The sequence below is a fragment of the Notolepis coatsorum genome, assembly GCF_963971535.1.
Source record: "Notolepis coatsorum genome assembly, chromosome: 18".
Lineage (NCBI taxonomy): Eukaryota > Metazoa > Chordata > Actinopteri > Aulopiformes > Paralepididae > Notolepis > Notolepis coatsorum.
Window position 1 is genome coordinate 12,855,072 of NC_140182.1, and position 27,895 is coordinate 12,882,966.

The 27,895-nt window shown below is 48.4% G+C and overlaps 1 protein-coding gene across 1 annotated transcript in view; it reads right to left on the bottom strand.

Annotated features, from left to right (window-relative positions):
• The window catches only part of LOC311245231 (uncharacterized protein), a 459,760-nt gene that overhangs the window by 91,042 nt on the left and 340,823 nt on the right, over positions 1-27,895 (bottom strand). The window lies entirely within an intron of this gene.

Below are 27,895 nucleotides of genomic sequence, written 5' to 3' on the forward strand. Positions count from 1 at the left end.
TTTTGCTTATATAAAGGCATTATGATTCAAACAGTTTCCTCGCTCTTTCTAGTTTAGGTGACTCCATTTTAAGTTATTCACTCAGTTGTGTATTTGGTACAATTAGTTTAAGAGTTAAGGCATCCTACCACACCCCCTAAGGTGATAATTATATACAGTCCTCTAAGCTCCCGCACAATTTGGTCCTTCGAGCCGGATTTAAACCAGATAGGATGTCACGAAAGAGCGAGGTAGGTTCAAAGGGTCCCCCCCCCCTTCCCTGAAGGGAAGACACGTGCTCCTAGGGAGCGTAGATTACCCTCCCGACTAGATGACTGTGTCCTGGGTACACCCAGTAGCCCTAGTTCGGAGAGCAATCAGCATGTGCTAAACACATCAGCTGACCGGACAGTAGGGGACTTTACAACCCAGACGGCAGGCACACCCCAGCTAGTAGAGGGTGCTGCTGCCACACCACAGTTAGATCAGACGGCAGGCACACCACAGCTAGTAGAGGGTGCTGCTGCCACACCGCAGTTAGATCAGACTCTGAGAACAGAGTCAGACCCGACTGACACCCCCCAGCGGCCTGAAGAGAAGAAGAGACACCAGGTGGCAGTCTCATGTAGTAAAGACATAACTACCTTCTCGCCACTGAATACCGCCAACCAAGATGAGTATGAGCAAGATGAGCCTGAAGAAGAAGAGGAGAGTGACTCCGCTGAAAACGACTCGCAACCTGGAGAGGATATCAATCCCCCAGACAGAGTGGAGCCACGCGGCAGGCAGGACTTCAATCACTTCCAACCGGGAGAGTTCTTCCTAGACACTCGCAGAACTGGTAGGCCCCCCAGCAGAGCACAAAGCAGAGGGAGCGTTACCAGCCAAACAGAATTCATATTCCAATGCATGCAACAACAACGCGAAGATGCGCTCGACAGAGAGAGAAGAGCCGCGGAAGCACTGGAGCGGGAGCGCGATAGAGCGGCAGCCCAGGCCTTGGAGTACACCCGGCTCGCTACCGCCCAACTGCAATCGGCCTCTGCCTCCAGGCAATCATCAAGAGCATCCACTAGGAATAACTCACCCCAGCGCCGCCAGCCTGAAAGGGAGGAGCACCCGGCTACGTATCCCCGACCCCGAAGAAGGGACAAGGCCGACTCCGAAGACCTGGAAAGGCGACTGGCTCGTCTGCAGGAGGAATATACGGCACCAAGAGAGGTGCCACCCCGCTCTCAATGTGAGCGGCTACCCGCCACACACAGAGCAACCTCCAGATCCCATCAACATTGGCCCGTAACTGCACCGGCCCCTAGGTACGACCCGCTCCCACAGCGCCCACCAGGGAGCGCCATCCCATTCTTCAAAGACAATTCTAGAAGCCAGTACCATGACAAGAGGATGTGTCTGGAGTTCCTCCTGGGCGCCGCCAACCACAGCGAGCAACAGAAGTTCCTCGAGCTGTCTATGCACTGTACGCTGCGGCCAAGCTCATATGCACTGCCAACGCATACTCCCCCACCCCCTATACTTCGTCTATCCAGGCCCTGGACGAGCGCTGGGGACGCCCGTGGGACCACATATTGGATGAGATCCACGAGCTGGGAGAAATGGCAGACATAAAGGACGACCACGCCCTGGACGCATACTCCTTGAAGGTACAGGCTCTGGTGAGCCTCCTGACGTTTCAAGGAGCCGCCGGCCGCACTGAGCTCTATGCAGGCTCCAACGTAGAACGCTTCGTCAGGAAGCTTCCAAAGGAAAGGGAAGAGAGGTTCCGACGGGAACACGAGCGTCTCCACCCCCAACAGCCACTGTCTACCCTGATGGAGCTCTCAGAGTTCCTGAAGTCGGAGATGAGGCACATCCGCCTCCCCAAGCGGGAAGAGCCGAGAGGCAATGGACGCAGTGGACGAGACAAGTCCGACCGAACGGGGCGGCCCGTTAGGGTGCTGACCACCGTACATGAAACCGCATCAAAGGAGCACCAAGGGCCCCCGAAAGGCCAACGAGGCTTCTCCTCCCAGAAGAAAGGAGAGAAGAAAACTCCGCCGCCATGCCAGTGCTGCACAGAGGTCCACTGGCTAGACAACTGTCCTGTGTTCAAGGAGAAGACTACAGAGGAAAAGAAACAGTGGATAATAGAGAATAAGCGGTGCTGGAAGTGCGCCCGTGAGCACAGAGCAAAGGACTGCACCCTCAAGGGACCCTGCAGACAGAGCGGGTGCGGGAAGATCCACCTCACAGCCCTCCACGACCTCAACAATAGAGACGACAAGGCTAAACCTTACGTGGCGGAAGTCCGTGATGAGCCCTCTAGAGAGCTACGCAACTACTACGTGGGCCCCGTGAGGGGCAGCACTCCCCGCGTGCTGTTGAAGATTGTGCCGGTGGTCCTGCGGAACCGCGACAAGACTCTGGAGACCTACGCGGTTATTGACGATGGCTCGGAGCGCACGCTGCTGATGCGTGAGGCTGCCATCGCCCTTGGACTCGTGGGCGACGCAGAGGAGCTGGATCTCCTCACCATCCAACCAGGGCGCACCACTATTCAAGGAGAAAGTGTGGCCCTCACCCTCACACCGGCCGGACGGCCGAAGGAAGTCTTCAAAGTGAGCCGCGTATTCACAGCTGCCTCTCCAGTTACGGCTACCCGATGGAGTCCCTCATGAAGAGGTACCCACATCTCCGTAATCTGGGGATCAACGCTGCAATGGAGGTGAAGCCCACCCTCCTGCTCGGCTCCGATAATGTGAACCTCACTTTACCCAAGCACATCATCCCGGGTCCACCCGGATGTCCTGTCGCCCTGGAGACTCCGCTAGGCTGGACCCTGCAGGGCCCCATCAGTCTAAGAAATCTGAACGCCCGTCAGACCCACTGCCTCTTCATTGGAGCGGGGCACGAAGACGAGGCATTGCTGGAGAATGTTCAGAGGTTATGGCAGCTGGACATTGCTCCATACAAAGATGAGAAGATACACACTCGCTCCAAAGAAGATAAGGCGGCGATGGATCTTCTCCAAGCCAAGACCAAGCATGTCTGCGTGCGCGGTGTCCTCAGATACGCCACACCGCTCTTGAGAAGAGAGCCCATGCCGACCTTCAAGGTTCCCCCAGGAGTAGCGAAGCCGTGTCTGCTTAGCACTGAAAGAAGACTCAGCAGAGACCCCGAGACGGCTGCCGCCTACGCCACAGAAATGAGCAAGCTCATAGAGTCTGGACTCGTCAGGAGGCTGAAGCCTGAGGAGGCGGAAAGGAGTACCGAGTCATGGTACCTTCCACACCATAACGTTAAGCACAACGGAAAGAACAGAGTGGTCTTTAATTGCAGCTTTCAAGTGCGCCAGCAGAACCTCAACCGCTATCTCCTGCCCGGTCCGACTCTGACGCCTTCTCTCCTCGGAGTCATGGTGCGCTTCCGACGACAGAAGACCGCCATCAGTGGCGACATCAAACGCATGTTCCATCAGGTGTGTTTGCTCGACGAAGATAAGCCACTCATGAGGTTCTTGTGGAGAGAAAACCCAGACGACCCGGAACCGTCCATCTATCAGTGGGAGGTGCTGCCCTTCGGGACGACCTGCAGCCCGTGTTGCGCCACCTACGCCCTGCAGCTTCATGTCGACGACGGCGCCGCACCCCCCGGAGTCTCCGATGCTGTCCACCACAGTTTCTATTTGGACAACTGCCTCCACAGCGTGGAGACCGCGGAAGAGGCCTACAAGCTGGTGCATGACATACGCACCTTCCTGGCCACCGCTGGCTTTGAGGTCCGCCAGTGGGCCACCAATGACCCTGAGGTCGTCAGAGACCTCCCAGACGAAGCGAAGGCTGACAGCAGCGAGACCTGGCTCTCCCAGTCAAGTGAGGACGCCCAGGAAATGACTCTGGGTCTCCTCTGGCGTTTCAAGTCTGACACCCTGTGTTACCGGCAAAAGAAAATCGAAACTCGCCATTACGTAACCAGGAGGTCGATCTACAGTACTCTGGCGAGTCAATATGACCCGTTGGGTTACATCAACCCCTACACGACACGGTGGAGCCCGACGACACAGTCCACGTCTCCTTCATTCTTGCACGCTCAAGAGTTGCACCCAAGAAGCAGCAATCCATTCCCCGGCTGGAGCTCTGCGCAGCTCTAAGTGGAGCCCAGTTGGGAAAGATGCTGAAGGAAGAGCTGCACCTCCCCCTTCACGCGGTGTCGATGTGGTCTGACTCCACAACAGTCATCCAGTGGATCCAGTCGACTTCGTGCAGATATAAAGTATTCGTGGGAACAAGGGTGACAGAGATCCAAGAGCTTGTGGGGATCAGCTGCTGGCGATACGTTTCGACAGATGTCAACCCGGCGGACGTGATCACCAGAGGTGCGACCCTCGAGGAATTGGCACGTCCCAACCTCTACCACCGTGGACCCGACTACCTACGCAAGCCAGAAGAAGACTGGCCTTCTCCTCCGAACTTGGAGAACGCAGAAGTGGAGGTGGAACTTAAGAAGTCCATCTTCTGCGGCCTCACCGGACTCCAAGACCCTTCAAATACCGACGGTCCCAAGGTTGAGGATTGCCAGACCCTAGAAGAGCTCCAAGTACGTACCTTCCACCACCGGAACCCCGGTCCCGGAGACCCGACCCCTCTCAGCGCCGACGACTACGCCGCAGCTGAGATCATGTTGCTGCAGAGGGTGCAGCGGGAGGTCTTCCAGATCGAGATGGCGTGCTTGGGACGGAAGATGGAGCTACCAAGAGACAGCAAGCTGAGGCTACTGGCCCCCGAACTGGACGAGAAAGACATCATACGTGTCGGAGGCCGCCTACGACGGGCTCAGGGCCTCACTGAGGACAGCAAACACCCCATCCTACTCCCCTCGAAGCATCCGGTGACTAACTTGGTGATTCGTCACTATGACACCAAATTGTATCACCCTGGAGCGGAGCGGCTCTTCGCGGAGCTCAGGAGAAGGTTCTGGATACTTCGCGGCCGGGAGGCTGTGCGGCGTTACCAACGGTCATGCACAGACTGCCAGAAGCTCAGAGCCCAACCCATCATGCCACGAATGGCTGACCTCCCATCCTGCCGCCGCCGTCTCCAAGAAGCGCCCTTCCACAACACGGGCATGGACTGCTTCGGGCCCTTCACCATCAAGGCGGAGATCGGGAGAGCAACTGCTAAGAGATGGGGAATCATCTTCAAGTGCCTCACCACGAGAGCCGTCCATCTCGAGGTGCTGGCTGAAATGACAACAGACAGCTTCCTCCAGTCATTCCCTCGATTTACTGGAAGGAGAGGGCGACCCCATACCTTATGGTCTGATCACGGGACGAACTTCAAGGGAGGAGAAGCTGAACTCATCAAGAGTTACCACCAGATGAGTGAGGAGTTGAGGGACGAGCTGGCCTCCCAACAAGTCACCTTCTCCTACAACCCTCCAAATGCACCCCACTTCGGTGGAACGTGGGAGAGAGAGGTCAAGTCAGTAAAGGCTGCTCTAGCAGCCGCGCTCAGAGGACAGGTTCCGAAGGCAGAGGTCTTCAACACCGTGCTGGTGGAGATTGAAGCCATTCTGAATTCCAAGCCACTGGGGTACGTCAGTAGCGACGCGGCCGATCTCGACCCCATAACACCCAACAGCCTTTTGATGGGGCAGCGAGACGCGGCCCTTCCCTTTGCGGTCTACGCCTCCACCGAGATCATCGGCAGAAGACAATGGAGGTATAGTCAGGCTCTAGCCGACCAATTCTGGAAGAGGTTCACCACCGAATATCTCCCATCGCTGCAAGGCCGCCGCAAGTGGATCACTGAAAGAGGCAACCTAGAACCAGGAACCCCAGTCATGATCGTGGATCAGGCGCTTCCCCGAGCCCGCTGGCTCACCGGAGGGGTGAAGAGTGTAAAAGGGCAAGACGGAAGAGTCCGCTCGGCTATCGTGGATGTCGGAGGAAGAACATACCACAGACCAGTGGCTCGACTGATCCGACTACCCCCGTACTCTGACTCTGACCAGCCTGAGTGACTACTAGACATTCAGCAGACCTCAGTACTGATTAGCGCCGCAAATCAGGGGGCGGCTGTGCTGAAGGGTCTGCAATTAGGTAAAATTAGACCTAAAATAATCCCCCTTTAACCTGTTCCACCCCAGGTGAAAATCTGCATAAAATGTATACCTAGGTAAATGGAATATTGCTCCACTTCTACAAGGGCTATTTGCATATTCTTGGTATCTAGGAACATCTATGGACCTCAATGAATGTATTCTCAGTGTCAGAAATATTGTGTCTATTACTAGGCTTGCTTAAATTGTGATGAAACAAAGGAAAATATGAATTATGATTTTTCTTTTCATCTTTGACAGTGAATAAAACCATGATAATAATGACCAAACTTAAAAAACTGCCACTGAGCTCATTCAGTACCCTCTTGAGATCATGTGTACAAAAGATCTAAGGAAATTAATAAAGGGAAGATGATCAAATTGAAGGTTCTGTATATACAGTACTGAATTCTCCCATCCGGACCAATGCAATTTGAAATATTATTATAGAATATAGAATATATGCTTATACATTACCTTATTATAGCCAATTCGCACATTTAGTATCTTTCAAATGGCCGAGTTCAATTTGGATATAGTATCACCAGGCTTGCATAATAACAGATACTGATATTTACTGTAATCGACTGTAATATTTTATTTCCCCCACAGTGTAACCATATTGAAACTAATTTCAGATCTAATTCTTCTTACATGTTAACAATAGTGTGGAGAAACTGACTGCGTTTCAATATTTGTCAAAAACGTTTTGATTGATTGATTGAAAAGTTTATTAACAGATTGCAGAATGGGTACAGTACAGTACAGCTCTATACATACAATTGTTAAGGGGATGCAGACCAGAGAAAGACTTTCGTCTTGTTTACATCAGGGTCCCCCATTTTCAATTCATCATAACATATATGACATACATGACATACAGATAGACAGTACTGCTACATCTATACATTTATGACATATCAGATTTGCAAATACAGTACTGTTTGTGATACAAAAGTGTCCAGAAAAGGAGTGTATATACATTTGGCGTAGAAACTGTACATTGGAGGAGGTTGGATGGGTGGGGTGGGGTTGGGTGGGTTGGGTGAGGGCTGTACATTGGAGGTGGGGGGGGGGGGTTGGGTAGGGGACACACACACATTTTACACTGTACATTGGAATACCTTTTGTAGCTTATTATCGCGAATCATAACAATTATTGATACGATTCATTCAGAACGCTGAACTTTGAACCACCATAGGGGACCACAGGAAGTGTAGATTGGAGAAATTCCAACGCTGGCAGATAGACCACTACACTTCCGCGTTACATTGAAATCAGGGAGGAGATTGCGGGGGGGTCAAATGAATGGATGTGGACGAGAGCCGTGATGGAAGTGGTTGCCGATACGGCTGTGGGGGTGCTAGAGACATGATCGAATAGACGTTTATGCGCCTCGCTCTCCTGAACACGGCGTGACCCATAACTAATCGATCAGAACTAAATCGGCAGAGAAAAAGCCCATTTTAAAGCACCTATTCCGCATGGACATGCGCAGAGTGCCCATGGAGTCTGGACGACGCGAGATGACGCACGAATGAATGTGGACTGTTCCATCAGAGGGCGGAGCTTCGGTGGCCAATGTCCTTTCAGCCGAACAGGATAATGAAAAAATTATCCCACTAAATGGCCAGACGCGTCTTATGGCGACATCTACAATTACCTCATTGAGTCTATAGGTAGACTAATGTTTATATTTAAGTGCAGCGGTCTGTAGCCACTTACATGACCATCGAAGCTCCCCCCTCTGATGGAACAGTCCACATTCATTCGAGCGCCATCTCGCGTCGTCCAGACTCCATGGGCACTCTGCGCATGTCCATGCGGAATAGGTGCTTTAAAATGGGCTTTTTCTCTGCCGATTTAGTTCTGATCGATTAGTTATGGGTCACGCCGTGTTCAGGAGAGCGAGGCGCATAAACGTCTATTCGATCATGTCTCTAGCACCCCCACAGCCGTATCGGCAACCACTTACATCACGGCTCTCGTCCACATTCATTCATTTGACCCCCCCGCAATCTCCTCCCTGATTTCAGAATCCCGGAAGTGTTACGGTGGTCTATAGCTAGCGAGGTCCTCTTCAAAATGGCCGCAAAAAGATTCCAATTCCGATGGTTCAACATTTCCATATCCGGTTCCGGGTCAAAAAAAACGATTTCACATAAAAAACTTAAAATGATATAAACTCACTTTTAACCTATTGCTAAACTATTGCCAACCTAACGTTTTACATTCTACATGTATTTGTGACATAGTAGTGATAATAATACTTGAAAACGGTTGATTTTAAAATCACAATTTTTTTTCCATCTTCATAAAAATATAATAATAATTTAATTGTAAACAATGCCAAATGTTTTACATGTGTCGTACTTTACCATCTCCATGGTCAACTAACTGCTGGCATCTGCAGCCACGTGATTCTCTTCACAATAAAATATTACAGTTCTCCTGATACCGGATAGCTCCATGTAGCTGTAAAGACACTCGTTGTCAATTTGTTTGTAATGTGTTTATCAGATCAACATTGATTGATTGAAAACTTTATTAACAGATTGCAGAATGGGTACAGTACAGTACGGCTCAATACATAATTGTTAAGGCCCAGTACACAATGCTACCAGTATTATGCCACAACAATGTAGAACACCCTACCCACAGCCGTAAAAAAATGTGAATCCCTACCCACCTTCAAAACCGCCCTCAATTAAAAACTGGCCCCCGTAAATGTCCAAACCCCCCCCCCCCCTCCTAATGTACAGTTTCCTCCCCCTCGTATATATTGTCTGTCAGGATCTCTGTTTAACAGTACTATCTATTTGCTTATCTTGTATGTCACAAATGTAACAGTACTGTATACCTGTATGTCATGTATTGTCATTAATGTCATGATATATATCTGTATGGCCCCCGTAAATGTACAAACACCCCCTCCCACCCCCTCCTAAGGTACAGTTTCCTCCCCCTCGTATGTATATATTTTCTGTTAGGATCTCTGTTTAACAGTACTGTCTATTTGCTGTCTATCTTGTATGTCACAAATGTAACAGTACTGTATACCTGTATGTCATGTATGTCAGAAATGTCAAGATATATATTATGTATGTTGCATATGTCATTAATGTCATTATGAATTGAAAATGGGGGACCCTGATGTAAACAAGACAAAAGTCTTTCTCTGGTCTGCATCCCCTTAACAATTGTGTGTATTGAGCTTTACTGTATTGTACCCATTCTGCAATCTGTTAATAACGTTTTCAATCAATCAATCAATCAACACAATGATACCAGTACACAACACAATGCTACCAGTACACAATGCTACCTGTAACTGAGGGGTACAATTCCCTGACTGTATTACTAGATATGATACTTACTACCACTACCTTTGTACTTAATATTCGGCCACCCAGTACACGGCATAAATATATTATCATGAACACTCTCACGTAGATGAAACGGATCCAACACAAATGTACGAATTAGAAACAGGTCTTTATTTCCTACACAGCGATGGTGTGTAGAATAAGAACTTAATCACTTAATTACATTTATGAATTGAAATAGTATGCACTTTTATGGCAAGGAGTATTCGTCGGTATATCAATAGATAATGTCCAATCTCTGAAGGCGCAGGTGGTAAATATACGACCTGGAATAGTTAAGGAATAACAGCAATGATACTTTAATGATTATAGGCTGGATACACTAGAGGGGGTTAATCCGGTCGCTTGTAAGCCGACAGGAGTAGGAGGGGGGGGGGGGTAGAATCCAGCTGCCTCGTCCGGCCAAGGGTATCCCAGGTGAACCCACTGTAGTGCCGTTCAATGCGCCGGCGATCCTTGGACCACAGATGAAAGCAGGTGGACTCTTTGTGGGCCGGCTCTCTCCGGTCCACGGGGGAGAGATGTGGAGAGACCTCGTCTTGCAGAGCGTCTCCTCACCTTGCGTCCTCTCCAGGGGGGGGGGTTCCAACACACGGTAGTGTCGGGGGTCTTTATCCATAGAATAATCAAAGTATCCAAAGCATAATCCGTGCCTGGGAAGGCGGGCTGTCGTCGGTAGAATAATCCGGTATACAGGTCCACTCGCTCGTCGGCTCTGGGGCTCCTCGGGTGCAGCTTCACATAGGGTCAACCACCCTGGGTAAGCAGCCAGTTCTCTGCCCGAAACGATGGGGTACTGACTACGGTAGTATTCTCACCGCACGAAGCACTATATATTAACAGACTATTATTAGCTTAATAGACTACGTCCAACTCGACGATATAGTGCCAAATATGACTATTCAAATATTAATATACACGATGTCTCAATACCGATGGTAGGCCGAACTTGGCCTTACTCCCACACGTGGCATCGCGGGGAGGCTTTACGTCTGTGACTCTATTGGAGGGTAAGAAACTGGACTGAAAAGAAAGTCCTACTTTAGTAGCGCAGTATATATACGCACTATGAACAAATAGTCCCATTAGTGGTGCGGTAGCCAAATTCCTACGCGGAACTAGGACTTGTTTGTACATGTCGAGCGGTACGTTTGAACTGGGTCTGAGGGGTATGGCAGCCTGGCACCAAGGTCTCGACCAATAGTAGAATGGAGACTATTATGGGATGTTCAGTAGGCTAGAATGGATATTCAATGCATATTGTACAAGGAATATACAAGGGATATCAGGGAATATTAGAGAATATACAAATACAATTAAATATATATATATAAATAAATATATATATTCGGTTTAATCTGGCCCTTCACAACAGCCACCCCCTGAATAGGTCCCAGACCTAATCAGTTAAACGGAGACAGATTAATCGCGTTGTCTATTTACACATAAGGGTTTGCTGTAGGGGTCAGTCAACTTCACAAAGTCATAGGGTTGTAGGGTCATGGTCATCATCGATTGTGTCTGGGAGTCGAGGCAGTTCTATGAGCCTTGCCACGGGACGGGTGTAAGTGCGACCCTGGACGAGTACTTCAGCTGCTCGGACCTTGCCGTCGGCACCGGTGATCACTTTGCTTACGCGGCCGGCCGGCCACATAGCTCTGGGCAGTGATTGATCAATAATCATGACGACTGTTCCTTCTGTCAAATTGTCTCTCTCCTTTACCCACTTCTGGCGGGTCTGTAGAGACGGTAGGTAGTGCAGTAGGAAACTGTTCCAAAACTTGTCGGCTAATACTTGGCTGTACCTCCACATTCGTCGGCCGTTCGCTTCTTCAGGCCGGTACATTGTCTGGGGTAATGTGGGATCTAGCCGCCCCATCAGGAGTGTGTTGGGGGTAACTGGGTCGATATCCGCCACATCACTGGAGACATATCCGAGGGGCTTCGAGTTAAGTACTCCCTCAATCTCCGTGAGGACTGTCATTAGGACTTCTTCCGCCACAGTCTGGGCCCCAAGTACTGCGTACAGGGCTGTCTTTATGGAGCGCACTTCTCGTTCCCAAGTGCCACCGAAGTGGGGTGCGTTTGGGGGGTTGAATTGGAAATCAACCTGTGCTGGAGCGAGGTGGGTCTTAAGTTCTGGGCCCATAGCTTGGAAGCTCTCTCTCAGCTCTCCTTCGCCGCCTTTAAAGTTTGTCCCATGATCGGACAATAGGGTAGACGGTCTTCCTTTCCTTATGTGCAGCGGGCCAAAGCAGTCCATACCCGTTGAGTGGAATGGCTTGTCACCGATTCGGAGGCGACATGGAGGAAGGTCAGCCATCCTTGGTATGCTGGGCTGCGCGTGCCACTTGCGGCAGTCTAGACATGTTCGTTGGAAGCGTCGTACCGCCTCTCTTCCTTGTAGGATCCAGTAACGACGTCTGATTTCCGCGAAGACTCTTTCTGCTCCTGCGTGATGTACATCCTCATCGTATTTCTTTATAATCAGCTCTGTGACCTTGTGTCGGCTGTTCAATACGATCGGGTATTTAATGTCATCCGGTAGATTGGGGGCTCTGCGTAGGCGACCACCCACTCTGATGAGGGTGTGAGCGTCGCTCTCGGGGGCCAGGTGAATTAATCTGCTGTCGGATGGGACGGGCTTTCCTCCCTGTAGACAGGCCAATTCATCGGGGAACGAGTCTCTCTGGGCTCGCTGCAGTAGAAGCAATTCTGCTTCCTCGTAGTTAGCTGCTGACATATCAGCGGGGGACTTGCACTCCGGGTGGTACCGCAGGAATGTTCTTTGTTGTGCACTCTCTATGGACGTGCAATCGTTTATGTTAGGGTCGGTGGAGGCTACGGTGCTCAATCCACAGAACACAGACTTATTAATTTCCACCTCCTCTGGACTTGCTTCACTCGGGATAGGCATGGGCCACTGTCCTTCCGGGAGTCTTAGGAATGCGGGGCCGTCACTGTAGACATTGCGACGGGTGAGGTCATCCAGGGGCATCCCCCGGGTGATGACGTCAGCTGGGTTCTGTTTTGTATCAACGTAGCGCCACTCTGTTTCTCCGGTTAACTCTTCGGTTAAGTCTTGAATCTCGGTGACTCTGACTCCCACGAAGACTTTGTACTTGCATGAGTCCGATTTGATCCAGGCGAGTACCGTCGTGGAATCTGACCACAGGATTGTTCTAGACACCGGTATGGTGAGCTCACGTTGGATGAGCGTGGCTAGGTGCGCTCCGGCTAGGGCTGCGCAGAGCTCTAGACGTGGGATAGATTGTTGCTTGCGTGGGGCTATTCTCGAGCGGGCGAGGACAAATGCTGTGTAGATCTCTCCCCCTTGGTCTTGGGCCCGCAAGTAGGCTACTGATCCGTATGCGACCTCTGAGGCGTCACTGAAGACGTGTAAGTCCATTTTACATGTCTCTGGCCTCACCGTGGGTGGGAAGTAGCTTCGGCGCATATTAACGCCTGGGAGTGAGTGGAGCTCCATCTCCCACTCTCTCCAGGTGGATGCAAGGTGTGCGGGAATGGGGTCGTCCCAGCCCTGGTCCTTGTCCCACAATGCTCGTACAATCATTTTTGCCCTGGTGGTGTACGGTAGAATACATCCTAGCGGGTCATATTGTCGGGCGAGTGTTGTGTACACACTCCGTCTGGTGGTCGGCGCCGCCGCCGGCCTTCCCTGCTCCGTAGTCAGGGGCTTGTGTCTGTAGTGAAGCGAATCTGTTTTGAATCGCCACACCAATCCCAGGGTCATCTCCTGGGCTTCTCCCGGGATTGTAGCCATCCAGGTCTCGCTGCTGGCTGCTTTGTCCTCGGAGGAGAGGCTGCGCAGTACTTGCGGATCGCTGCTGGCCCACTGCCTGAGATCAAAGCCGCCTTTGATCAATGAGGCGCAGAGTTTAATCAGGAGAGCCTCGGCTTCTTCCTGGGTTGAAAGGCTTTGTAGACAGTTGTCTACGTAGAAGCTGTTCTTTACGCTGTGTCGGACCTCTTCGTCCGCTGCTGGGTCCTCTGCTACATGTTTCTGTAGTGCAAATGTCGCACAGCAGGGGCTGCACGTCGTTCCGAAGGGGAGGACTTCCCATTGGTAGATGGCTGGGTGCTCATCTCCTGGCTTCTCTCTCCATAGGAACCGTAACAGGGGCTTGTCCGCCTCTACTAATCTCACCTGCAGGAACATTCCTTTAATGTCCCCGCTGATGGCCACCTTTTCCTGGCGGAAGCGGAGTAGAACGCCGAGTAGGGAGGGGCCGAGTGTGGGACCGGGCAGTAACTCTTTATTCAGATTTTGGGATCCGATCTGGTAGCTGCAGTTAAATACTATGCGGTCTTTACCGTTGTGATGGACCTTGTGGTGGGGCACGTACCACGATTCAGTGGTCTGGTCAGCCTCCCCAATGTCCATCTTTGTGACGTGTCCCGCTGTGATGAGCTTCTCAATCTCAGCGCGGCATACACTCTCCTGGGCGGGGTTCCCGGCCAAGCGCCGCTCCGTGTTCAGCAGGTACCGTTCTATGGCGTCTGTCTTGGCGTGGAAAGTAGGCATTCCTTCTCGCCGCAGGAGTGGCGTGGCGTATCTCAACACGCCGTTGACCGGGACTCTCTTGGTCCCTGTCTCGAGGAGGTGAATGGCGTAAATGTCATCTTTAGAGCGAATGTCTTTCTTTCCATTCTTAAAGGGCATTTGTTCCAAGCTCCATAGCCGCTCTACGTGTTGCAGGAGTGCGGTTTCTCCCTCTGTGACTCGGGAGTGGAGACATCTAGTGGCTGTACTTCGGTTGAGAGATTTGGCGAGCGGGCCTTGGAGAGTCCATCCCAAACGGGTCTCGACTGCTGCAGGACAGCCTCGGGGTCCGGTATGAACCCGGTCTATCGGGACAATGAGGTCTGCATGGTCGGAGCCTATCAACAGGGTCGGCATAGCATTGTCTATGAGCGGGATCGGTAACTTGCGCAGATGTGCATATTTCTCCATCAGCTTGGCGACGGGGTATGTGTACCGCGACAGTCCTATTTCTTGGCTGGTGAAAGCGTCTGCAATCTGGTACCGTCGCTCAGGCTGGCCGCTTGCTGCGATAGAGAATGAGACATTCTCGCCCTTTATCGTCTTCAAATCTCGTCTTATTGTCCGAATTGTCATTTGGGTTTCGCTTCCCCGCAGCCCTAGCTGGGCCGCAGCGGAGGCGAGCAGCAGGGTCTTCTCTGACCCGTCATCGAGGACGGCGTAAGTGTCCAGGACTTTATTCTTGTAGCTTAGTGTCACACGCACTACTTTTAGGAGTACTCGGGCTCCACTGCTGCTGGCGGGATCGATGTACATGACGCTCGCTTTGCGGCTGGATGGTGCAGGTGAAGGGCGCCGTCTGTTACTGTCGTGAAGTATGTCCAGATGGGCTCCATCGCACTTGGTGCACCTTTTCTTTAAGCGGCATTCGGCTGCCATGTGTGAGCGCGCACAGCGAAAACAGCGCTTGTTGGACTTTATCCATTGACCTGCTTCCTCCGCGTTCAGCTTGGGGAAGGAGTCACATTGCGCTAGCCAGTGTTCTTTCTCACAGTAGGGGCACACTATCTTCCACTTCTCCGTTCTGGAGGGGGTACTGTGGCTCCTGCTGCTCGGTACTGACTCCGATTGGTGCATCACAGTCACCGATCTTCTTCCATCATTTAGTCGTCTGGTTCCTTCTCTGGAGCCAGGGGTGCTCCGTCCGAATGTATCTAGCCGTAGGCTGCTGACTTCTCTCGCCAGGAAGTCTGCTAGATCGAGGAGGTTCGGTTCGGGGCCATTCGGGTCTCTGTGGTCCCTCTGCCGCCTAAAGCGCTCCTGACGAGCGGGCGGCAGCTTCTCCAGGATCCTTTCCACATTTGAGTTGGCGTAAAGTTCATACTTCCCCTTCTCTCTTTGCGCTCCCAACATCCCTACCAGGGACTGCACTCTGATGGACAGGTCGTCCAGTGCTCGATTGTCTATTGCTGGGGGTAAGCGGTCGATGTGTCGGATCTCCTGGATCACGTAATCCCATATGCGCCCATACCTCTGGTCCAATGCTACCAGCGCTGCTGTGTATGGGGTGGTGGAAGTCGCGTAGGCGAGCGCTATATTATGTGCGCGGGGCACCTTTAAGTGCTGCAGTAGGATGGCGTATTTGTGGCGTTCATCCAATACATCCACCAACATGGTCTCCAGACACATGCGGAGTTCTGTATACTGGGCCCGGTTCTCTTGGGTGAAGTCGGGTACCATAGGCGTGCCAATGTATGACGCTGACTGTGGATACATCGGCGAGCGTTGGGGGAGAGGCCTCCTAGGCGAGTCTCCTCCCGCTCCTTGGTATGGGCTGGTACCGGCAGTGTACCATGGCCCGCTTGTCCAGGTGCTGTTCCTCGGTGCGGGTCGTGCGTCGTGCTCACCCGTGTATAGAGTCGGGGGTCTGTAGCGCAGCTCCGCGGGAGTATAGCCTGGGCTGTACCGGACCTCCTGGTCCGGTAGAGTACTGTGCTGTCTTCGGGCGCGGTTCTCCTCCTCTTCCTCTTCGTCTTCAGTTAGGTCATCCAGTGCTTGTAGTCTCTGGTTTAGCCTCTCCACAGGATATGCTGCTCCTTCCCGGTTGCTAGGTCTCGCTTGGACCGGTGGGGGGAGGTGGTCTGTGGGGGGTATAGACCTCGTCTGTTGGTCAAGTTCAGGGTTGTTTACTCGGCTAGGGGATGCCGCCCTGGAGGTGTGTCTAGACGAGTTCCTGGAGCCTCTGGCGGAGGGAGAGGGTGTTGTCCGTCTGATCAGCTGTTCTATTAGTTGCGCTTGCTGTCTGTCGCGCTCTGCGTCCCGTAGAGCACCAGCAGCTGCTCGCTGGCTGTCTGCTCGGTCTCGGGCCACATTCTCTTCCATCTGAATGCGTCTTATTTCCAGGCGTATGTGCTCTTCTTCGCTCCGTTGCTGTATCTGCAATCGATCGCGTTCACCCTGGAGTCTATCGCGTTCAGTAGAGGCTTTCAGGCTGACGAGGAATGCCTGCTGTAGGGTCCTCTCTGCCTCGCTGGGAGAAGGCGGTTGTATAGGGGAGCCTTCCCTCGGGGTACTCCTTGCGGAGCCTCGGAGCTCTATCTCCACGGTGCTCTCCCCGTCTTCTTCCGTGCCGAGTTCTCTCTCGGTAGCGTTGTATTCCTCCCGGGACTCATCGGGGACTACTTCTTCAGTACTGGCGGGGTGTGAAGTCATGTCTGGTTCCCACTGGTCCCCACCGTGAACTTGGTCAGTTACATTAGAGCCCGTAGGGGCCTCTATGGTCGGGGTAGTCTGGGCGTTGGGGTTAGACATACTTTTACTTTCTAGTTTTACCGCGTTTACTGTTAGTAGAAGACTAGGTTGTTGACTGACAGCGTAAGCCTCTAAGTACTGAGGGAGCCGTCGTTCGCGCTGCGGGCGTTGGTTAGGAGGATCGTTTCGTGGAGTGTTCATCATAGGCCATTTCAATATTAATAACACTATATTAATATTACACTAATTACCCTCCGGCTCGAAGGACCAATTGTAACTGAGGGGTACAATTCCCTGACTGTATTACTAGATATGATACTTACTACCACTACCTTTGTACTTAATATTCGGCCACCCAGTACACGGCATAAATATATTATCATGAACACTCTCACGTAGATGAAACGGATCCAACACAAATGTACGAATTAGAAACAGGTCTTTATTTCCTACACAGCGATGGTGTGTAGAATAAGAACTTAATCACTTAATTACATTTATGAATTGAAATAGTATGCACTTTTATGGCAAGGAGTATTCGTCGGTATATCAATAGATAATGTCCAATCTCTGAAGGCGCAGGTGGTAAATATACGACCTGGAATAGTTAAGGAATAACAGCAATGATACTTTAATGATTATAGGCTGGATACACTAGAGGGGGTTAATCCGGTCGCTTGTAAGCCGACAGGAGTAGGAGGGGGGGGGGGGTAGAATCCAGCTGCCTCGTCCGGCCAAGGGTATCCCAGGTGAACCCACTGTAGTGCCGTTCAATGCGCCGGCGATCCTTGGACCACAGATGAAAGCAGGTGGACTCTTTGTGGGCCGGCTCTCTCCGGTCCACGGGGGAGAGATGTGGAGAGACCTCGTCTTGCAGAGCGTCTCCTCACCTTGCGTCCTCTCCAGGGGGGGGGGTTCCAACACACGGTAGTGTCGGGGGTCTTTATCCATAGAATAATCAAAGTATCCAAAGCATAATCCGTGCCTGGGAAGGCGGGCTGTCGTCGGTAGAATAATCCGGTATACAGGTCCACTCGCTCGTCGGCTCTGGGGCTCCTCGGGTGCAGCTTCACATAGGGTCAACCACCCTGGGTAAGCAGCCAGTTCTCTGCCCGAAACGATGGGGTACTGACTACGGTAGTATTCTCACCGCACGAAGCACTATATATTAACAGACTATTATTAGCTTAATAGACTACGTCCAACTCGACGATATAGTGCCAAATATGACTATTCAAATATTAATATACACGATGTCTCAATACCGATGGTAGGCCGAACTTGGCCTTACTCCCACACGTGGCATCGCGGGGAGGCTTTACGTCTGTGACTCTATTGGAGGGTAAGAAACTGGACTGAAAAGAAAGTCCTACTTTAGTAGCGCAGTATATATACGCACTATGAACAAATAGTCCCATTAGTGGTGCGGTAGCCAAATTCCTACGCGGAACTAGGACTTGTTCGTACATGTCGAGCGGTACGTTTGAACTGGGTCTGAGGGGTATGGCAGCCTGGCACCAAGGTCTCGACCAATAGTAGAATGGAGACTATTATGGGATGTTCAGTAGGCTAGAATGGATATTCAATGCATATTGTACAAGGAATATACAAGGGATATCAGGGAATATTAGAGAATATACAAATACAATTAAATATATATATATAAATAAATATATATATTCGGTTTAATCTGGCCCTTCACAACACTACCAGTACACAATTCTACCAGTACACAATGATACCAGTGTAAACTACTAAGGAGTCGGTCGCAGTCAACCAGCACCAGTTAACGGGTCTGACCCTTTAGCTCGGCTGGTTAGAGCGGCCGCCTGTGGATCCTATGGTCCCAGGTTCAAATCCACTTGGTTACATTGGTGACAGCGGTGGGATCTCACCGCCCTGTCAATCTGTATCCAGGTTCACGTAGCGATGGGGGTGGGATCTCAGTGCCTTAACCCTGCGAAGTGCGTGCATGGACGAAAGAGCGTACGAGGACGCACTTCTTGGTTTTTAAAGGAACACTCCAACATTTTGGGAAATTAGCTTTACCGTCTTCTCCAGAGAGAGACAAGAAGATACATACCAGTTTCCTCTCTGTGCGTTCAGTAGAAAGCTATCTGGCTGCACGTTAGCCTAGCTTAGCACAATGAATGGAAGTGGCCAGTGCTGGTTAGCCTTCGGGAGAGGTGTTAGCTGGACAATGCCTAGGCTACCCGGTCATGTCCGCTTCCATTCATTGTGCTAAGCTAGGCTAACATGCAGCCAGGTAGCTTTCTACTGAACGCACAGAGAGGAAACTGGGATCTATCTTCTTGTCTCTCTCTGGAGAAGACGGTAAGCTAATTTCCCAAAATGTTGGAGTGTTCCTTTAACTATTTTAAAAACGCTCAGCTGGTTAGTGCAGCCACCTGTGGATTCTATGGTCAAATCCACTAGATTAACACCAGTACACAATGATACAAGTACACAAGGCTATTTAATAGGGGTGTAAGGTACACCTATCCGTACCAAACCGAACCGTTTCAGTGTGTACCGTACCGTACGGCTGTGTAGTGTACCGAACGAATACACAATTTTTTTTCACAATCTAATATAATTATTATAATTTTTTTTTTTAAATGTACAAGTCGATTATTAATTTCAATATAGAATATTCGGTGACCGCCCTACAAGTACAATTAGTTACTGCACACTACATCACCCCTGAGTGGAACATGGAAAGCCAAACTTTCCCCCACTGTACCGAAAACCCGTACCGAACCTTGACTTCAAAACCGAGGTACGTACAGTACTGTGGTTTTTGTGTACCGTTACACCCCTACTATTTAATGATCATGACAGGGTTATCAGTTCAATTAAAAAAACTAAATGGCAGGTTGGTATTTGGTTAGATTGAAACTTAAAGACGTAACTGTCGGGACTCGGGAGTGAAGTACTTGTTTGTGTGAGATCTGTGTGAGACCCAAATGAGGTTCTAATTCTGGTTCAGGCCTTCTAGCAATGCTGGAATACAAACCTCATTTCTGGTGTAAGAGCTCACACAAACATTTGATCATAAATTCATCGTCTATGGAGCAGCCCCCGGTTTTACATCCCAGTGACATCACGGTGTCAAACTCATTTTCACAGAGGGCCACATCAGCATTATGGTTGCCCTCAAAGGGCCAAAGACCGTATAAATGTTAATTTAATGTAAAATAAATGTAGCTACTCATTTACATATTGTTAAACATGTTGTTTCTGTATTTATTACTCAAGTTACACGATATGCATTTGCATAGATGTAAAAATATATATGTTAGCTTATGTTATTTTAACAAATAATTTTTGTTTATCAGAACCCCATATTACTCCATCAATCAATGATCAAACCATTCAAGTAAATAACACAGCATAAGGAAACAACAAGCCTCGTCTACTGTAGCCAAAATTAAGTCAACCAAAGAAGGGACCACCTCGTACCTAGCAAAACCAGAGGAGATATCCTCAGCCTTCGCAGAGTTTTATAAAATGCTTTATAAGAACACCGGTACCTGTAATGAAGTGAATGAGATAAAAACCTTTTTGGCAAAACATTAATCTCCCAAATCTGTCAGAATCGGCAAGAGACGAAATGGAAGCCCCTATTACAGATTTTGAAATCAGAGAAGTAATTAGAAATCTCAAAAATAATAAAAGTCCAGGGCCCTCATTCATCAACGTGTTCTACGCACAGATCTGTGCTTACCCTGTGCGTACGATAATTTTTTTTTTTTTATTGGTCTTTTTCCCCCTCCATTTTCCTCCGATTTTCTCCCATCCCAATGTTAGTCGTATGCCAATTCCCAGTCCCTTCCTGGTCGCTGCGCTTTACCCCCCACAGTCAGATCATTTGGGAGAGTGGAGGCTACCACGTGCTTCCTCCGACACACGTCCAGCCAATCACCGCTTCTTTTCACCTGGCAGCGCGGATTCTCATTGAGAGGGCGTAGCGTGTGGGAGGACCACACTATCCCCCTCACGTCCAATCCGCGCTTAGCAGGCGCCCCGACCGAACTGTAGGAGTCGCTGTTTACAACGACCCGGACCCACCCCGCCAGCTTCTCCCACCCTCTGATACAGCCAATTGTATCAGTGCAGACGGCCAGCCAAGCTGGTGACAACCCCGGAGCTGTGAGCTGGATTCGAACGTACGATCATTTCTAAGCAAAGAGTGGGATTCATCAATTTCAACTTGAACTTGACTTCGTGCTTACATCTACGCACAGTTCAGACCTGGCGTACCTAGCGCCCAGTGGTAGAATATATTATTACAACAAGGAAATGAGCTTCTGTGCATAATAACACTGGCATGTTCTGTACGAACCGTAGTTCATTATAAAATAGCAACAGTAGTGTAATTATGGTCAAAACCCTATAAATAGCATTTGGAATATAGATCTTTCTCTCAGAATGAATGCAGCATGGTTTATATAGCGTTATCGGAATATACGGGGTGTAGGCTACTGACTGACTGCGCTCCGCGTAGCTTGATTGATTGATTGATTGAAAAGTTTATTAACAGATTGCAGAATGGGTACAGTACAGTACAGCTCAGTACATACAATTGTTAATTGGGGATGCAGACCAACTTTCGTCTTGTTTACATCAGGGTCCCCCATTTCCAATTCATCATAAATCATAAAGCTCAACTCGTTATTATTTTGCGCACAGACCGCCGAAACACGGGAACGTTTTGATTATATTTAAAATAAAAGGCTTTACGTTAAACGAAACAAGTGGAATTTCGAAGCTGTAAGCAAAATAAGTCATATGAATATAGTGTTCTTCCCCCTTTTTACTGTATAAGAAAGAATAGAAAACGCATTGCAATGACACCATGCAGATAGTGGACAGACTATATGATGGGATTCAAGTTCGCGTTTTTGTTGCTCATAGGCATGCTGTCAGAGTATATCTTAATCAAACATTCTAGAACATTTGTCATCACAGATCATGTCCTAATAGAACATAGGCTATGGCATGGATCGTGATATTGTGTGGACTGTTATTATTACTGTACACCGGTACCACCCATTGTGACAACAGCCTTGTGAGTCCCGCACACAAACATGATGGAATTCAAGTTCATGTATTGAAAGGCAGCTGGCTACATCATACATGCAGTGAGATTCATTGTTCTTGTATATGCTCTCGTATTATATTGTTTATATAGGCTACCCAATACTGACATCAAAATAGATTGTAGTATGCCTCTAGAAATCATATGCAGCAGGTAGAAAATTGACGGGAGATCCATCGCGATTTGGAATAGAATTGAGGAGAACTTTAATCCCGGTATTAATCAAACAACACGGGAAAAGGCAGTCATATTCCAGCGCGGTCTTTATTAGCCGACAACAAAATAGATGCCTCTAAAAATCATATAGCCAATCGAACACAACTAATAAAGGCATTCATATTACAGCACGGTTATAATGACACACAACCAACGCCAAACAGTGGTCAACGAACGGTCTTTATTAGTATTTTGAGCTGTCCAGGCAGAATTGCAGCAATGGTCTTAGGGAGCCGTTGATATCTGACATCACCGTTTACAAATCCGCCTTTTATTTAATCCCATAATACGTGATAGTGTCTTCTTGGTTCGACAGCAGTGAATTCTCCGTGGAGTTTCTCAGGGTTCCGCTCGGGTCAGTCCATTATTTCACATCCCATGGGGGGTGTTTCCTCACTTTCATGACCATATATGGATAATCATGCACGAGCATTGACGGTAGAACAAAGTGGTATTCATCAACACGGAGGAGCATAGAGCCTGCGTACGCAGTGTGTGATGAATCCCGACTTCCCTGTGCGTACACTAGTTCTACATTCCGTGCTTACGTGTGGAAATAGAAATGTTCTACGCACACTATTGATGAATGAGGGCCCTCATTCATCAACGTGTGCGTAGAACATGTTCTATTTCCACACGTAAGCACAGAATTTAGAATGAGTGTACGCACAGGAAAATCGGGATTCACCACACGTGCGTACGCAGGTTCTACGCACACCTGTCATGATGAATATGACTTTGATCCTACGTTTGAGCTCGTGCACCGTTTTAAGTATTTGCATACCAGAACCGCCCCGATTAACCATATACGGTAATGGTATACCCCCATGAAATGTGGAAAAATGGACTAAGCCGAGGGAAGCGTGTTATGAGAACGGTGATGTCGGATACGATATCTATTAACCATTGCTGCCTGGGCAGCGCAAACACTAATAAAGACCGCGCTGGAATATGACTGCCTTTTCCCGTGTTGTTTGATTAATACCCAGGGATTAAAGTTCTCCTCAATTTTATTCCAAATCGCGATGGATCTTCCGTCAATTTTCTACCTGCTGCATATGATTTCTAGAGGCATACTACAATCTATTTTGATGTCAGTATTGGGTAGCCTATATAAACAATAATACGAGAGCATATACAAGAACAATGAATCTCACTGCATGTATGATGTAGCCTGCCTATGATGTAGCGTTCCCGTGTTTCTGCGGTCTGTGCGCAAAATAATAACGAGTTGAGATACGCGGAGCGCAGTCAGTCAGTAGCCTACACCCCGTATATTCCGATAACGCTATATAAACCATGCTGCATTCATTCTGAGAGAAAGATCTATTATTCCAAATGCTATTTATAGGGTTTTGACCATAATTACACTACTGTTGCTATTTTACAATGAACTATAATGAATTACGGTTCATACAGAAGTTCTAGAGTATTAGGGCACGTTCACACCTACCCTGTTTGGTCCACTTTAAGTGGACCATGGTCCCTTTAAGTGGACCATGGTCCCTTTAGATCGATAGTCTGTTTGGTTTGTACAGGTATGAACGCAAACCGAACTATAATGAGGACCAAACAACCGAACCATGGTCCTCTTGAAAAGTTGGGACTCGGTTCGTTTCAAAGTGGACCATGGTTCGTTTGCTGTTGGTGTGAACGCAAAACGAACTTTATATAGTATCTAATCTAGAGCAAATGAGTGACAGGTGCCTAGTGGCGGCAGTCGCGCGACCCAACTTGACAGCGCCAAGTGACAGCTTGCGCGCACGTTGCAACCCAACTCAAATGAATGACAGGCACGCGAACAGTCTCTTCCTCTCTCTCTCTGCCTCTCTCTCTCTCTCTCTGTCTCTCTAGACTGGCGCCGCGCGCGGACAGTCTCTCTCTTCCTCTCTGTCTCTCTAGAATAGATGAATGAGCAGTCGCGCGAGTCGCGACCCAACTCTTCCCCAAAGAGCGCGCAGGCGCAACTCCACCTAATAACTTCATCCTCACATTAGCAGACTTGTCTGGCAAAAAATAAAAAAGACAGCAATGAGTCGAGGATCAACGTGGGGTAGGCTCTTTCCCTCGCGTGCTAAACCCGCAAATGTTAATACGTCACTTGTGACAGGCATAGCAACAAGCATAGCAACCAGGCATGAGAGTGACAGCTAGACAAATGAAATCTAAACAGTCGGCGTGTGGGCGAGGTGTGTCAATACGCTGGCGGCAACTGTTTTCGTTTGTGAGTGCTGGTCCAATAGATGAACGACTTGGCGACAGCATGTCCTTTGTTTACAAATTAGATCCGCACCAAACAGGGTAGTGTGAACGCAGACCAAAAGCAAACAATGTATCATTTTCACATTTGGTCCACCAGAAAGTCCGGACTATCCCTGGACTTTCAGATGTGAACACACCCTTATATTCAGATTTGAAGTCCTCTGTGCGTGTGAATGGCAACATTTCTACTCCCTTCAGCCTACAACGGGGAGTTAGGCAGGGTTGCAGTCTTTCTCCTCTACTGTATGATATTTCAATAGAAGTGCTGGCCCAGTTGATAAGGGAAGAGGTGAATATCAGGGGAGTGAACGTGGGAGGGGAAGAACATAAGATTTAATTGTATGCGGACGATGTCCTCCTCTACCTATCCGACCCAGTGAGGTCGATTCAATGCCTTATGAGTAAAATTAAAACATTTGGTTATTACTCTGGATATAAAATTAACAAAACAGAGGCACTGGCTATTGGGGGGAACATTTCTCAACAGGCCAGATCCCTCTTCCCTTTTAAATGGCCAAGCACTGGTATTAAATATTTAGGCATTACCATAACACCCACATTTGGCCAATTGTATAAAGCCAACTACACAAGGCTTATCAATAAGATCAGAGAGGACGTGGATAGATGGACTGTTCTGCCTCTTTCCTTGATAGGGAGGGTGGAAATAATCAGAATGAATACTCCCTAGACTACTGTATCCGTTTCAAATGCTGCCCATCCCAATTGATAACCCCACTTTTAATTTACTAAATCGATTACTCTCACGTTTAATATGGCAGGGGAAATTACCTAGAGTGCATTTCAAAACATTACAGCTGGCCAAAACTGCTGGCGGTTTGGCCCTCCCTAACCTCAAATATTATTTTTGGGCTGCTCAACTTAGACCCTTGCACACCTGGATTACAGATGATTTGTCATCAAGATGGTTAAAAATGGAAAAAGACTTATCTACACAGAAACAACTTACTACCTTATTATTCTCTGGACAGAAGATAAGGGAGGACTCAATAGGTGTGTGGTCCAGATTTACGATAAAAATATGGAGAGGTCCAGAAGGAGTTCAGGTTGCCTTCAACATCGGGCCTGATGTTGAAGCTTTTGATACAATAGATCATGAGATGTTACTGAAAAAGATGGACAGGTTTGGTGTCAGAGGGGTTGCTCTAGACTGGCTGAAAAGCTATATTAGTAACAGGCAGCAATTTGTTCTGATGGGTCAGCACAAGTCACAATGCTTAAACATTACCTGTGGTGTTCCACAGGGGTCAGTATTGGGACCCAAATTGTAAATTTTATACATAAATGATATATGTAAAGTATCTGACAATACTGAAACTTGTTGTCTTTGCGGATGACAAACATTCTATGTTCGGGGGATGACCTTCGGCAGCTTTTAGAAGTGGCAAACAAAGAAATGGACAAATTAAAAGGTTAGTTCAACACAAATAAGTTATCACTCAATTTGAAAAAAAAATTACTTTATGATATTTGGAAATTGTAAAATAATCACTGATCCTCAGCTGAAAATTGATCATGTAAAAATTGAGAGAGTATATACAAAGTTTCTAGGGGTCTTAATAGACCACAAACTCTGCTGGAAACCCCATATAAAATATTTGTGTTCAAAGTTAGCGAGAAGTATTGGTATACTGGGCAAGACTAGATATATCCTGAATCAGAAAACTCTATATACATTATATTGCACACTCATTGTACCATATCTATCATATTGTGTTGAAATCTGGGGAAATACTTATAAAAGCAACTTACAAAAGATATGCACACTGCAAAAAAGAGCCATACGGATAGTATATCATGGTAGATATTTAATAGTCTGTTTGTAACAAGTCAAACATTAAAATTCATAAAAAAAGATTCACGGCTAGAATATAACTCCTGTTAAAAAAAAGAGGGACATTAGCTTTAAAGCAACCTCTCAGAGGAGAGAGAGAACATGAACATGAAACTTGAACTTTTCATCAGAATGGAGCTCCAGGTTCTTAGTAGTTGTACCAAAGCCACAACACCATCTGCCAGCACCACTTCAGGATAGCAAGCACCACCCACTTGAAAGTGTCTACGATGGCTTGAGCGCCCGCTTCCTTCATCGCCGTCGTTATATTGGGACCCATCTCCTCCCAAAAGACCGCTACCAGGGGCCACCTTGCTGGTTCGTTCTGTGGACGGAGGAGAAAAAGAGAAGCCATGGCTGCCCAAATGAGTGATTATGATCATGACGACATGTACCGACAGCGGCATGTACTACTACTGTATGCTCAAGCTAACATGCTGAGGAAGAAGTTCCATTTCTGCTCTGCTGGGGTGAACGTTAACCTGTTTAGGGCCTATTGCACTCCTCTCTATACTTGCCCCCCTGTGGCTCAAGTTTAATAAGCAGGCTAGCTTTCATAAGCTCCAGGTTGCTTACAATGATTGCCTGAGTATTGTGTTGAGGAAGCCTATGTGCTGCAGCGCCAGCTAAATGTTTTGTGGTGCTGGAGTTAACTCCTTTCATGCTCTGCTGAGACACTTGATTTATACAATTATCTCTGTCGTCTAAATGTGTCTCAGTCAGAATAGGATCCTCCTTGCTGACTCAACCTAGTCTCAGTGACATCAAGTTCCAGTCCTGTATCTGAAAGTATTGGTACAGTCAGTGGCAGTGCCCTGTTGTAGAGCTGCTATTGGCTTATGTTTTTTATTTATTGTGATGTAACTTGTTGATTGTGTTTGTTTTTTTACTCTGTTTACTAGGGTTGCAAATTGTAAGCACTTTCCTGACTCGATCATTGATGACGTTAACAAGCAATTAATCGATCAATTGTCATTTGTAACTAAAAAAAATACCAAATGTACCCAACGATAACAAATGCATTTGTTTGCTCAATCAAAGGGTTTATTTATACATTCGAACAAGTAACACGCTCACAACATTGCATAGCATATTAAACAGAAACGTAGAGGCCTAGACATATTCTACGAGGAGCTAGTCAGAATGAAGAGCTAAGACTTACCCCCACCCCCCGGGAAAAGTTTGGTCCGTTCGGAGGAAATTCTACCCCATACATAGACACTTTCGGCAGTAGTTCGTTACCAGGCTTCATCTCACGGAGATAAAACTGGGAACCAGGTTAGTTGTGAGCCGACAACTGACACCATCTTGTGCGATTTTATTAGATTATTATTATCTTATCTTGTTATCTACCAAACGCCACGTGTGGATGCAGTTATTCTGCAAAATTCTCCTCGAGTCGAATTCTGCTGCCAGCGCTCCTGCTAAAGTACTAACAAGACATAACACTCACCAGACTTCAGAATACCTAACCTGCAATGAAATGTATGATCATTGATCACTCAGATTTGAGCGACATAAACCATGTAGACTTTCTGCTAAATGTTCAATTTTAACAGCTTTACACGGTAAAACGTACCTGTAGACCTGTGTGACTGTGATGTGAGAACAACGCGAGACCGCGAGGATCGAAATCAATTTATATCCGCAGGCACGCGCGCCGACCGCCTATCAACGCGAGAGTTCATATTAACGCGAGAGTTGCTACAGTGCCGGAGAACCCCACCCACCGAAGTGGACGAAGTTAGCT